Source organism: Lampetra fluviatilis, chromosome 65, assembly GCF_964198595.1.
Source record: "Lampetra fluviatilis chromosome 65, kcLamFluv1.1, whole genome shotgun sequence".
In the NCBI taxonomy this organism is placed as follows: Eukaryota; Metazoa; Chordata; class Hyperoartia; order Petromyzontiformes; family Petromyzontidae; genus Lampetra; species Lampetra fluviatilis.
The window spans coordinates 6,892,375-6,906,886 of record NC_136339.1 but is presented as its reverse complement, the minus strand read 5'-3'; positions in this window follow the sequence as shown (position 1 = coordinate 6,906,886).

Below are 14,512 nucleotides of genomic sequence, written 5' to 3'. Positions count from 1 at the left end.
CAGTGCGTGCGGCAGATACAGGCGGCGTGCGTGTTAGTACCACGTGTACTGTGCAAGCATTCTGGAGCGTTTGGTCAGATTAATGCGTTGAGATCGTAACAAAAACAAGGAGATGAAGTGATGATAATTTACAGCACTTGTTCAACCCACTGCTGGACGAAGGCCTCCATATGCAGGGTGCGCTATGGGGATTGTTTGACCATACTTCACCATGCTGGTCGGCGCAGGTTGGTTAAGGGAGGGGACGGAGCGGGGCTGATTCAGATATTGCTCGCCACTGATGTTAGTCGGGTATTTCATGGACCAGCATGGTGAAGTACGATCAAAGAACCACTAGGGCCCACGTGAAGTGCGGTGTTCATCCAGCAGCGGATCGACGACTCGGCAGAGGGTCTGCGGCGGCGGTGCAGTGGCCAGCGACTGCTCCCTGCAGGCGAGAAGCCGCTTGAGGGCTGATCCTGGGCCGTGGTGACCGTGGGGCGAGGGGTGATGTCGCGACAGATCGCTGACGGACTCTCGCCTCCCTTTGCCAACCCGCATGGACCAGCGTGGCGGGGTCACCCAACACCCCGTGGCCGACACAGTAATGGGAAGGCCCTCATTCAGCAGTGGCATTACAAAGGGCGAGAAGAACAATAACTCTTGACGCACATGCACGTTCTGAAGCAACAGCAGGTAACCACCACCACCACCACCACGTGACACTGCCTGAATAATGCACGGGTACCACAGAGAGCCCGTGGGCATGTTTTCTTCTTGGTTCTTTCGGTAAAGTCACGTAGAATGGAAATAATAAAATAATAAACATCAAACATAATAAAATAATTCTCACGACGTTTCGGCCACAACGCAAGCAGCCATCCTCAGGTGGAGAACAGGTCTGTCGAGAAGACAGAGTCTGAATGCCCGTGGGCATTGTTCACAGACCTGTTCCCCCACTCACTCACTCGACTTCCTGCTGAACACAAGACAAGGCTGCCCGTATAGCCTTGCCATACTCTTGGGGTAAGTGCCATTTTAAGGCACGCGCGACACACGAGGGGGTGGGTGGCCAGCACCACACCCGGCTGCCTTTGTCTCCCCAGTGGCGATGTTTACACACCGCACCAAGTACCAAGTTGAGGCCAAGTCGACCTTCTTAACACACAGACACACACACACAGCCATCAGCCTCTCGTTCGCGTGAAAATTATACCCTGGACGCCACCGCAAGCAGGAAGCTGGAGGGAAATTCCCCTTTGATGTGCCCCCAAGTGGCGATGGGCCTCTGCGAATGAATGAATGCCAAACTCGCACGGGCGTGTGGTGAAGCGCAAAGGTGTTCCGTGTCTGGGACATTTTTAGTCAAATTTTATTGTAAAAATAACCCCAAGAAGCCACCCGAGTGTGAGCGTCACGTGGCGCGAGGCTGCGTCTTGAACTGTTCTTTGCTCGAGCCGCCTCCAACTCACGACTGCGGGCATCGGGGGCATCTCACCTCGTGTTGAGTAGCAATGTGCCCACACCCACGTGTACTCACTCTCCTGCAGTCAGCAGCAATGTGCCCACAGCCACGTGTACTCACTCTCCTGCAGTCAGCAGCAATGTGCCCACACCCACGTGTACTCACTCTGCAGTCAGCAGCAATGTGCCCACAGCCACGTGTACTCACTCTGCAGTCAGCAGCAATGTGCCCACACCCACGTGTACTCACTCTGCAGTCAGCAGCAATGTGCCCACAGCCACGTGTACTCACTCTGCAGTCAGCAGCAATGTGCCCACACCCACGTGTACTCACTCTGCAGTCAGCAGCAATGTGCCCACAGCCACGTGTACTCACTCTCCTGCAGTCAGCAGCAATGTGCCCACAGCCACGTGTACTCACTCTCCTGCAGTCAGCAGCAATGTGCCCACACCCACGTGTACTCACTCTGCAGTCAGCAGCAATGTGCCCACAGCCACGTGTACTCACTCTCCTGCAGTCAGCAGAAATGTGCCCACAGCCACGTGTACTCACTCTGCAGTCAGCACCAATGGGCTCACACCCACGTGTACTCACTCTGCAGTCAGCAGCAATGTGCCCACAACCACGTGTACTCACTCTCCTGCAGTCAACAACAATGTGCTCACACCCACGTGTACTCACTCTGCAGTCAGCAGCAATGTGCCCACAGCCACGTGTACTCACTCTGCAGTCAGCAGCAATGTGCCCACACCCACGTGTACTCACTCTGCAGTCAGCAGCAATGTGCCCACAGCCACGTGTACTCACTCTGCAGTCAGCAGCAATGTGCCCACAGCCACGTGTACTCACTCTCCTGCAGTCAGCAGCAATGGGCTCACACCCACGTGTACTCACTCTGCTGCAGTCAGCAGCAATGTGCCCACACCCACGTGTACTCACTCTGCAGTCAGCAGCAATGTGCCCACAGCCACGTGTACTCACTCTCCTGCAGTCAGCAGCAATGTGCCCACAGCCACGTGTACTCACTCTGCAGTTAGCACCAATGTGCCCACACCCACGTGTACTCACTCTCCCGCAGTCAGCACCAATGGGCTCACTGCCCCTTATACTCACTCTCCTGCAGTGTAGTGTATAGTAGTGTAGTATATAGTGTAGTGTATAGTCGTGGTGTATAGTCGTGGTGTATAGTGTATATAAGTGTATAGTGTAGTGTATAGTGTATTGTATAGTGTAGTGTATAGTGAGGTGAGGCTGTAAAAGTTCAAGAGGTCGGTGTCCGAAGCAGATGTTGCATGACGCTGCTGCTGCTGCTGCTCCAGGGTTCCACTGTGAGCTTCAGTGCACGGTGGGAGTCGTGAGTCGAGGGGCGGTGCTGGGGAAGCGGTCGTGAAGGCGCGATAACGAAGGTCGGCGCGACTTCATGATGAGTGCTGCTGCCAAAAGGGAGCCGATGAAGAGTCGAGAGAGCGGTGGCCGAGTCGTAGAGGCTGGACACCAGGACGACACGAGCAAGGCTGCTGTAGCCGTTGCGACCAGAGGATGTTGCTTGATGATGACTTGGAGGGAATGGCGTTAGAGAAGTCGAGTGTCGACCCGACTCCACTGCAGGCGAGGATGTTGCCAATGTCCACGATAACGAGTGGACGTAGGTGACGAGGAGCTCCGCGTTCATAGCTGCAAGTTGTCATGATGATGTTGTGGACGTGAATGGCCGGAGACAAGGTGGAAGAATCCAGTGACCCCAAGGAACTTGATGCGCTCCATGAAGGGAATTGTGTTGCCGGCAATCGCGTTGTGGCGGGGAGCCGATGCCGGGTGCCAGTGAGTCTGGCGCCACTTTAAGATCACGCGACCAGAACCAGTGCTGTGAGGCTGTGGTGTCCTCAGAGCAATGCTCTCTCCCTGGGCATTGGTGGGGGTTGTTGATGTGTACAACAAATTGCCATCAGCATGGGGGTGGTATTTAACTCCGGAGGTGATTGACATTATCAAGAGCTGATGGAATGTCCAGACCAATGAGAGCCGTGATTGCATCGGAGGCGACGATTGAAAGAATGCCGTCGACAGACTCCGGTAATTGCAGTCTCCGTGGGGTAAGTCTGACGGCAGCTTGATCGGGGCAAAACGGTTTGGGGAAGAGGTAATGGGAGTCGTCTTCAGTTGAGCAGGACGCTCAAGGAGTTTCTAGATGGTGGAGAGGTTTGTAGTCGGCCGGTAACTGTCGTGGTTGTCAGCGTCTCGTCCGGATTGCGAAGACGCGGCGGTGGAAGTTGTCCTGGTGGGACACCGCAAGAAGCGAAGCGTGGGCGCTGGGCGCAGTCGCGTTCACGAATCACCTGCAGGGCCATCTGACCTCTGCCATAACATGCAAATGCGGCCAGCTGAGGATACGCAACCTCCTAGTAAGATGTGAAGCGCAGTGAGTTAATGCCGCGCGTTTTCTCTTGAATGTTTTGGTTTATAACAATAAAAGAATGATCAGAATGTCAACTTGCAAGTATCCACTCGTCACTCTCACAGCGATGGCGAGAGGGCGACTCAGAGGCTCCAGGAGGAGGAGGAGGAACCACAGATGAGGACTTTTGACTTTTTAACAACTTTTAGCAGCAGCAGCAGCAATGGTGAGGAGGAGCCAGCACTGCCCACGCTCTGTGGTCCTCTGAATATAAAGTTGTTTCCAGTCAATGATTGAGTGTTTACATGTGGGAGGAAAACGGAGTGCCCAGAGAAACCCCACGCGTGTGAGCGAGGGGAGAACACGCTATCCCGTACAGAAGAGAGAGATGATGTTGGTTAGCACTTTTCTGTACAGCCCTCTCCTGGCAAAGTCAGGGTACAGATAAACACAAGGACAAAATGGTAAGAATTGTGGGTTTTTTTATATTCCCACAATTCACCATAAATGCCAAAAAAACTGTCTTACAAACAAAATTTTTGTTTTATAAAAACAACTCGCGTCAAATCTCGTAGCGCTACTGGCGGTGCGTGTTACTGAACGCCAGGCTCGTTTGCGAACTGGCACGCGCATGAAAGCGAGACGCACGAGAACTTATTTGTGAGAATTACTCCTCTACATTTCTCTTAATAAATACTCTCACTGTGTATAAACCCAATACACAGCACCCCTACTTTCTCCCGACTCAATTTTTACTGAAACAGCTACGGATAGTGTTATAACCCGGATACAATCACGTGTCGGGCTAGAACTACACGTGTCGATTATTATAGTTGCACCGTGTGGTGGGGTAGAGGAAGACGGTCTCACGGCGACAGCGAATATTCAGAGGGACTCACAGTGAAGTCGCCGTGCGTCTTGCTGTCATCCCGGCACCATCGGTCTGCTGGGATCCCTCGAAGGGAGTGGATCGTGCAACGTTCCGCTTCTCTGTTCTTCAGATCGCCAGGCGCATGAATGGGGCTTGGTCCACGGTAGATTGACTTCAGGTCAGTTTTTAAATGAATACATAAAAAATACATTTCATAATCACGTCGCACTTGTTCATCTGTTGATTTGGGGCCGCATTGTGGCACAGCGCGTGCCGCACAACACTCCACCACAACACTCCACCACCACAACACTCCACCACACAACACTCCACCACAACACTCCACCACACAACACTCCACCACACAACACTCCACCACAACACTCCACCACCACAACACTCCACCACAACACTCCACCACACAACACTCCACCACAACAACACTCCACCACAACACTCCACCACACAACACTCTACCACAACACTTCACCACCACAACACTCCACCACAACATTCCACCACCACAACACTCCACCACACAACACTCCACCACACAACACTCCATCACAACACTCCACCACATCACTCCACCACCACAACACTCCACCACACAACACTCCACCACAACACTCCACCACAACACCCCACCACAACACTCCACCACAACACTCCACCACAACACTCCACCACAACACTCCACCACAACACTCCACCACAACACTCCACCACAACACCCCACCACAACACTCCACCACAACACTCCACCACACTCCTCCGCCTTTGTAGACTGTTGGGGGAAGTTCTGTTCGTGAGTTCGGGGTGGTTTGGCCAGATCGACACCCAGCCAAGTTGCCCCCTGCACAATGCTCTGACGTCTGAGTCAACCTCGGGGCCGGTTCAGATCCTCACCGTTCGTGACGTTCACACTCGGATGGCCGGGTTCCTAGGGGCGGCGTGCGAACCACTGCGCCCCTTCTCCCACAAGGGGGAAGTCGCGTATCGTCTCTGCCCGAGTAGCATGGACAGAGACTGCCCCGTATCGCTTGCGGTACGAAGACAAACATCCCCGTATAGCCTTCAATAGGCTCTTAGTGAGCACCTATGAAGGCGAACACGGCATGCGAAGGGGCGGATGACCAGCGCATCGGCCGCCTTCTTCTCCCTCGTGCTGATGTCCGCACACCCCACGAGCTACTCCCTTAAGCCTGAGTCGACCTAGGGGAGGCCCAGGACCGGTTTATATATTCATCAGCAATGTTAGCTATGAAAGGGAATCGAACTCGGGTCGTCAGGTTCGCAGACCACGTGTCACCGCTCGCGCCCACGGGACGCACGCGAGGGATGTGGTCCCATTTTAGGATTCATCTGAAGAAAAGCAAATGACCAAGAGATGAAAATGCAACGTCCATTCCTCAACATTATTAATAATAATACGCTTCATTGTGCAGAATATAACAATCTAAGCAGAGAATCCGTCTCCTGAAGAGTTGGCTTGTCCTAATGCCGACGGCATGAGCACACATTCCCACAGTGTTATCATTGTCACTGCGACGTCACGACTCAGGCATGCAGTGAGCGCCTGTTCAGTGTGCAGTAGGCGATCTCCTTCCACCCAGAGTCTCGTTATTTTGACGTTCTCGTGCGAACCGGGAAGTCAGAGAGCAGCAGGAAAGCAGCGGTGCGTCTTGAGGATATGGAGGTAATGTGCAACTTACCAACAAGGTCCGGGATAGGGAGGGAATCTCTCACCTCTTCTGAACGATGGGGTAAACATTCCTGTACCATCACAATAACACAACAACTTCAGATCCATCAATAGCATCGCCAGAAGATGAGCAGTCGATACACAGCCCTGTAGCGTACGGTGGGGAGGTGGTTGACGTACGTTCTGTGTCTCTGTGCATGCCCCTGTTAATGTATACAGCATCTGAATTACATTGAGACACGGATCAGCGAACTTGCGCAGGTGAATGACACGTTCCAAACTGTCAATCACATTGAAGTGAGCTTGGCCATTACATGTCCCGGCGAGGGATACTGATGGTCGCTAATAATCACGAAGTGGCAGCCAATGAATGGAACGCGTCCGAGATGACATCAACCAAGGAGATGGAGCAATTCAATGAGTTGAGGTGCAGATGCTGGGTGGATCATCAGCATCGCAGGGTCCGGAGAGGCGTTGGTGACTTTTGAAGTCCATCTCCCTGCAGTTTCTTTGACAATTCCCGATGATTGACGATGATGATTGACGATGATGATGATGATGATACAAGCATCTAAATGACACATCGTGTCAGAGTGCTGCTCAAACCAAGTGGCTCAACAACAAGGGGCACCAGTATAGCCCGGAGCAAAAGCAGGACTGGGCAACAACAACAACCACAACAAACACAACAACAACCACCACAACAACTGCAACAACCACCACAACAACAACCACAACAACTGCAACAACCACAACAACCACCACCAGGTTACTGGAGGAAGGAACCAAACATGGGCGGCAGCGAGCAGCGAGGAATCTGCGGCACCTGCCGCAAGTGGCACCTCCGATGAGCACGGCAGCTACGTACGGTGCGAGAGAAGTTCAACGTCGACACAGTAACGCTCCAGTCCTGACACAGCCCCAAGCTCAACGCAGCGATGGCAAAGTAACAGCCCCGTCCTGGCCAGGTGACCTCAAAAGGAATATCGCTTCCCAATGAGGGATACACGTATAGAACTACAACAATACATCGATTCCAGCGGGGCTCCATCTGGTACAGATGCAGTGGCGAGGCTGATGGTTGCCCGGGCGTGGCCAAGGGTCAGCCACGTTGCGTGTGCCGATGGCGACCTGGTAGTTGGAGACTGGATTTGACTAAGCGGTCAAATATTGAGTAAATTCAGCGAACCACATATATACACATATACACATATATATATTCAAATACCCAACGAGCCTGTTTGGTCTTCTGCCTTGCACGCGAGTCTCTGACAGACCTCGACTTGAAGCTTTCGCGCCTGCAGGAACTCGTATTGTTTGGGTCTTTAAGTCAAGTCACGTAGATAGGTTCAAAGAAAATAACAAAAAAAAACAAAAAACGACGACGCTTCGATCGCAACGCGAGCGTTCGTCACTCGCTTCTCGCGCTCTGCGTCCTCATCGGGCCTCGTTCGTTCATCCTCAGCACAGCCGAGACGCCGGGCTGTGCTGGGTGGTGGGGAGGGAGTCGTCGCCTTGCTTTGGTTTCCCCAGGAGGCATCGCTGTCCAAGATAAACACAACGACACCTCTCGCTCTGCCGAAGCCCTCCGCCGTGGGAGCAGCAGCAGGACATCGACATTGAGCGTCGTCCTCCTGCACCACGAAGGGACGGACTTGTGGGACGCGCCGGTGGGACGCGCCGGTGGGACGCACTGGTGGGATGCACCGGTGGGACGCACGGATGACGAATAGTCGCCGGCTCGGGGCTGCCAGGGGAGGTGTCCTGCATCTCCTTCCTGTGCTCCCCTGAGCCACCAAACACTTCGACTCCGGTCAAGCGTTTGGCATTTTAAGCCCCAGTAGGAAGTCGCCCATTCTCCCCTGCTGCACCATTGGTCTGGAAATGCCAGGCTGAATTTAGTACCTTCCGCGATGACCGCTTCTCTCTATAAAATAGAGATTGCCACTTTTTGTGCTGCGTTCTGAGATGCGGTCACGTTTAGACTTTTAGAAATTCAAAATTACAATTTCATGTTTTATGAATGGCTGACAGACAATTTGATATTTAGAATAATCTGTATTTAGAGAGTGCCATTCATGGCAAAAGAGTTCAAGGGCACTTCACGTAATTCAAGATAAAATAATAAAACATCTACAAAGACGAGTGTTGTAAAAAAAAAACACATAATCATAAATGTTGCATGAACGAGGGGGGGGGGGATAATCTGAAGATGCCAGAGTAAACCCAGAAGGCGAATTTATAGAAATAAGCGTGGACGGAGCCGTCGCCATTGGCGGCAGATCGCCCCACGCGATGGGGACCCCCAGAGGAACCCCAGAGGAGCTCCAGGCAGGGAAACGCGGCCGCCTGCCCCCCCCCCGACGGAGGTGACATTCACTCTGACAAGTGACTCCGTGCCATGCCAGTGATGACTTACGTGGGAGCACAGACACGCACGAGGAATATTCTCAGGTTTTTTCGGTAAAGTCACGTAGGTAAAACATTAAAAGTAATGAAAGTAAAATAAAACAAAACAAAAATAAAAATAAAATTCACGACGTTTCGGAGGCAACACAAGTCTCCGTCATCAGGTGGGACCGTCACAGCCAGATTAGCTGCATCAAGTGAAGCAATGATTCAAGATGTAATCCCTTATAAGCAAGTTGAAGGGGGGAGGAGAGGGGGGGGGTTCATCAGAATGTGGTAGCCAATGAATGGAACGTATCGGGAGGGAGGGGGGTGGGAGGGGGAGGGAGCCAACAAAAACATTTGGCGACGGCTTGGACGCGGCTGCTGCGCACGCCAACACAATGGGCAGAAAGGGGGGAGGGGAGGTCTGATACACATGATAGAACAAAGGAACGAAAATGCCCATGTTTATACCAATGCAGGCTGAAAAATGAAGAGAGTACTGTTAAAAATAACTGGGGATGTTAACACTCGGTGAAGTAAATTAAAATAGTGCCTGTCAGATAAGATGGTCCAAAAAGTGTAATTACGTCTTTTTTGCGTGGTTAATAACATCTTTCCAGTGATTACTGAGTTTGTACCCATCATCACGGTTAAAATTATGTCTGTGTTTGTATATTTGTATGGCTTCGTGTACAAACCTTTGATGGTAGCCAGGAGGCTTGCAGAGGAAGTCTGACTCAAAATAAATACCCAAGTCCGATATTGCACGGCTCTTGACGCCACAGATTGCAATCTACCGCGGATCTAGTCACGTCTCCCAAAACAAACAACAGGTGAGGATGGGCGAGATAGGAAGAGAGATGCAGACTATTCGGTGGTCATTGATGTTGCCGAATAAGAACGACAGTACATAGACCTCTTGAACATTTGTGTTCATTCCAGCCTCCCGATTGTTCTTTTGAATCGTAAAAGCCAGATGAGTTTGGGCTCTCCCACCCCATCATTTGCTCCAACTGTGCAGCGTGGAGTGCGTGATCTACTCGGGTTGCCAACCACTCAACTTCTCGACTAACAGCGGCGATCCATAGCCCTCTTTAACACTCCTCTCCCTCGGGCGACATTTAATAAATGTGATCCTTATCGGTGCGCTGACAGAATGAGACGTGTCGCAGACAGTTTGTGAATCATTGACAAGAGTTGCAGGGGGTTTTGTGTGTTCTTATTTGAATAAAAAAATTTGTATTGTGCATTCTTGAATCTTGTTTGTTGCGTTAGCGGGGGGCTTCAAGGAACATGGAAGTCTGTGCCCCCCCCCCTCCGGTAGCCTGAGTGGAACGTGGGGGCTGATCTTGCACAGACCAGGCACAGCAGGGCTCAACAACTCAATTACCGGGCCCCCCCATGATACCACGTGGAGTCTTCAACTCATCCATATTCCTGGGTCTTTCGGTAAAGTCACGGAGATTGGTTCAAATAAAATAACAAAAATAACCAAAAAAAACTACGACGTTTCGATCGCAACACAAGCAATCATTATCAGGAGAAAAAAGAGCGGGAAAGCTGCTGATGCCAGCTGTTTTAAAGGTTTGAAATGGGTGTAGCCCAAGGGTCATAAACGAAGTGAGCGGGGCTAGTGATGTTAAAGTGAGAGATTAGCATGTCAATGTAAACAGCAGCTGTGTAAACGGAGTGAGCGGGGCTAGTGATGTTAAAGTGAGAGATTAGCATGTCAATGTAAATAGCAGCTGTGTAAACCAAGTGAGCGGGGCTAGTGATGTTAAAGTGAGAGATTAGCATGTCAATGTAAACAGCGGCTGTGTAAACGGAGTGAGCGGGGCTAGTGATGTTAAAGTGAGAGATTAGCATGTCAATGTAAATAGCAGCTGTGTAAACCAAGTGAGCGGGGCTAGTGATGTTAAAGTGAGAGATTAGCATGTCAATGTAAACAGCGGCTGTGTAAACCAAGTGAGCGGGGCTAGTGATGTTAAAGTGAGAGATTAGCATGTCAATGTAAACAGCGGCTGTGTAAACCAAGTGAGCGGGGCTAGTGATGTTAAAGTGAGAGATTAGCATGTCAATGTAAGGTTGCAGAGCCACCGCCACATCGAGGACACAAGCAACGATGGCTGTGTTAGTGTGAGACATTTAACCTGTTCATGTAAAATAACTACTAACATCGGAAGGTCGGATGGAAACACCACAGCCAGTTATGACTTAAACTGGCTCATAACGTCCTTCCAATGATTGCTCAGTTTGTACCCATCTTCTCGGTTGAAATTGTGTCTGTGTCTATATATCTGGATGGCTTCATGAACGAATCTTTGTTGATAGCCAGTGGGCTTGCAAAGTACCTTCGACTTAGAGAAATCAATTTCGTGTGAGCCCACCGCATTAAAACAATGATCAGCCACGGCCGAGGTATTGGTCCTACCGTGTTTCAGATCCGCCTTGTGTTCACGAAGACATGTCGCTTAGTTTCCCCAATGTAACTGCTGCCGCAGACACAGCTTAGTTTGTAGACGCCGGGGTATTGCATGTCAGGGATCACATCATTCACAGATGGGCTCAGATCGTATCATCCACTCTGTCTCTCTGCATTATCTGTCTGTGTGCTTTGTAGAAGGACCGTTACCAAAAATATCGCCTATCATATATTTGTTTATATTAGAATTGTTTTTATATTTTATGTATATTTTTATATTACATATATTTTTTTTACTTTCAAGGCCACACACACACGCGGTGTTGTGATTGACAGGGAACGTGCCGAGGCGTTGTTGGTGATGTGGCACCACTGCTGACCCAGGGTTATGGCGAGAACACGAATTGGAACACGAACTGCATGGTAGCGATGTAGTTCATAGCGACCGGCTATGAACTACATCGGACTCCACAGACGCACTGGGTGTGTACAAGGAAGCATAGCTGAAGAATTTAAGGAAGTTATTTGGTTGTGTACAAAGCCCCCCGCCCCCCTTCTTAGAAGGGGCCACCATTGGGGAGGGGGTGGGGGGGGGTTCGCATAAAGCCGCACTCCTCCCTCGGCACCGGCCACGCGAATCTCCTCGCCCGCTCGCCGTGTCGGCCATGGGAGGCCCTCTCCTGTTGACGCTGCTGCTGCTGCTGCCGCTGCTGCTCTGCCTCGCCGCCTTCGCCGCGCCGCCAGGTGACATGCCCCTGCCACATCCCTGCCACATCCCTGCCACCTGGCGGGGCTCGGGGGGGGGGGCACCCTGGGGTGGGCAGTTTCCACCGCTTCAGATACATCTTCACGTTTCCGAAATGTTTCATGTCATTCGGATTATTTTTTCATCACAAAAAATATTTTCTACAGAGCACGTTACATTTTTCTCACAAACAGCTAACACGGTGACTGTCATCACATGTCTGTGATCTAGCGATATTGTGCAATAATTCTACAAGAAGGTCATCGATCCGTGTTTGTGTTGGGTTCAAGGATGAGTCCTGCCGATGCAGCGGCGGCCACTTCGAGGTGAAATTTGGCCGCGAGAATTGTGGAGCCCTCGGCGAGACGGAGCTCTGTCGCTCAGAATGCAATCGATCACCTGGCCACGGACAGGTCGCGCCTTGTGAAGGTGACGACCCTGGCGGGGGGTGGAGGGTTAGTAGCAAGAGTTTGGGCATAAACCCCTACTTGGCCTAAATACGGATCGTAGCATTGTTATTATTTGCCACCCTGGATGATCGCGCTCAGCTACTCCGACCCAGCGGATCTCCCTCCGCCAGCAGCGACCCGAGAGAGGTTTTGCGGCGCTGCCACTCACCGCGCCCCCCCCTCCCTCCCTGCAGGCCACAGCCTCGCCGAGCTGCAGCCGAGCGGTGCCACCTGGAGCTGGGAGGGCGACTCGGTGCTGCTCGACGCGAACTTCGAGAGCGGCGGGATCCTCTCCTCGCTGCGGTGGACCTTCAACGGCAGCGTCGTCGTCGTGAACGGCAGCGAGGTCGCCGAGCGCTACCGAGGTGAGGGGGGGGGGGCAGGGCGGCGTCACGCCCTGCGCAAGGCACGCGCCCTGCGCTGGACGAGGCGCCCTGCGCAGGGCGCCTCGTGCCGGAGAAGTCGCGGCAGCACCGCGAGCCTCTTCTGCCCTCCACGTTGAGAATCAGCATCACGCGTTTAGATTATTTTGCTGCGATCGCTTTCCACGAGATGAGCCACTTTGTTGAGCTATCGTTTGTGGCCAAGTCGCTTCTGAAAAAAATATCTAATAGGTCTGTGGGCTTTACCTAGGAAGATGAAAAATTATAGGTACGTTTTATTCGTATATTCTTTGTCAGTGATTTATTTACCTTTCCTATACTTTGCACTCCTATCGTGTGGTCGTGTTGTTTGTTGTTGTTTGTGTTGTTTGTTGTCGTGTTGTTTGTTGTTGTAATTTTCTGACCCGCCGCGACTGTGAAAAAGAGCTTTATAGCTCATCGGATTCCTCCAGCAGAAATATTCAGATTCTGAACTTACGCACCGTGAAATAATTAAAATCAAACGCAGCAATTAACTTCGCCTATGCCGAACAAGGGACCCACAATTCAGAGTACACACAGAACCCCTCTAGCTCAGAGTACACACAGAACCCCTCTAGCTCAGAGTACACACAGAACCCCTTTAGCTCAGAGTACACACAGAACCCCTGTAGCTCAGTGTACACACAGAACCCCTCTAACTCAGAGTACACACAGAACCCCTCTAGCTCAGAGTACACACAGAACCCCTCCAACTCAGAGTACACACAGAACCCCTCTAACTCAGAGTACACACAGAACCCCTCTAGCTCAGAGTACACACAGAACCCCTCTAGCTCAGAGTACACACAGAACCCCTCCAACTCAGAGTACACAGAGAACCCCTCTAGCTCAGAGTACACACAGAACCCCTCCAACTCAGAGTACACACAGAACCCCTCCAACTCAGAGTACACACAGAACCCCTCCAACTCAGAGTACACACAGAACCCCTCCAACTCAGAGTACACACAGTACCCCTCCAACTCAGAGTACACACAGAACCCCTCTAGCTCAGAGTACACACAGAACCCCTCCAACTCAGAGTACACACAGAACCCCTCTAGCTCAGAGTACACACAGAACCCCTCCAACTCAGAGTACACACAGAACCCCTCCAACTCAGAGTACACACAGAACCCCTCCAACTCAGAGTACACACAGAACCCCTCTAGCTCAGTGTACACACAGAACCCCTCCAACTCAGAGTACACACAGAACCCCTCTAGCTCAGAGTACACACAGAACCCCTCCAACTCAGAGTACACACAGAACCCCTCCAACTCAGAGTACACACAGAACCCCTCCAACACAGAGTACACACAGAACCCCTCCAACTCAGAGTACACACAGAACCCCTCTAACTCAGAGTACACACAGAACCCCTCCAACTCAGTGTACACACAGAACCCCTCTAGCTCAGAGTACACACAGAACCCCTCTAACTCAGAGTACACACAGAACCCCTCTAGCTCAGAGTACACACAGAACCCCTCCAACTCAGAGTACACACAGAACCCCTCTAACTCAGAGTACACACAGAACCCCTCTAGCTCAGAGTACACACAGAACCCCTCTAGCTCAGAGTACACACAGAACCCCTCTAGCTCAGAGTACACACAGAACCCCTCCAACTCAGAGTACACACAGAACCCCTCTAGCTCAGTGTACACACAGAACCCCTCC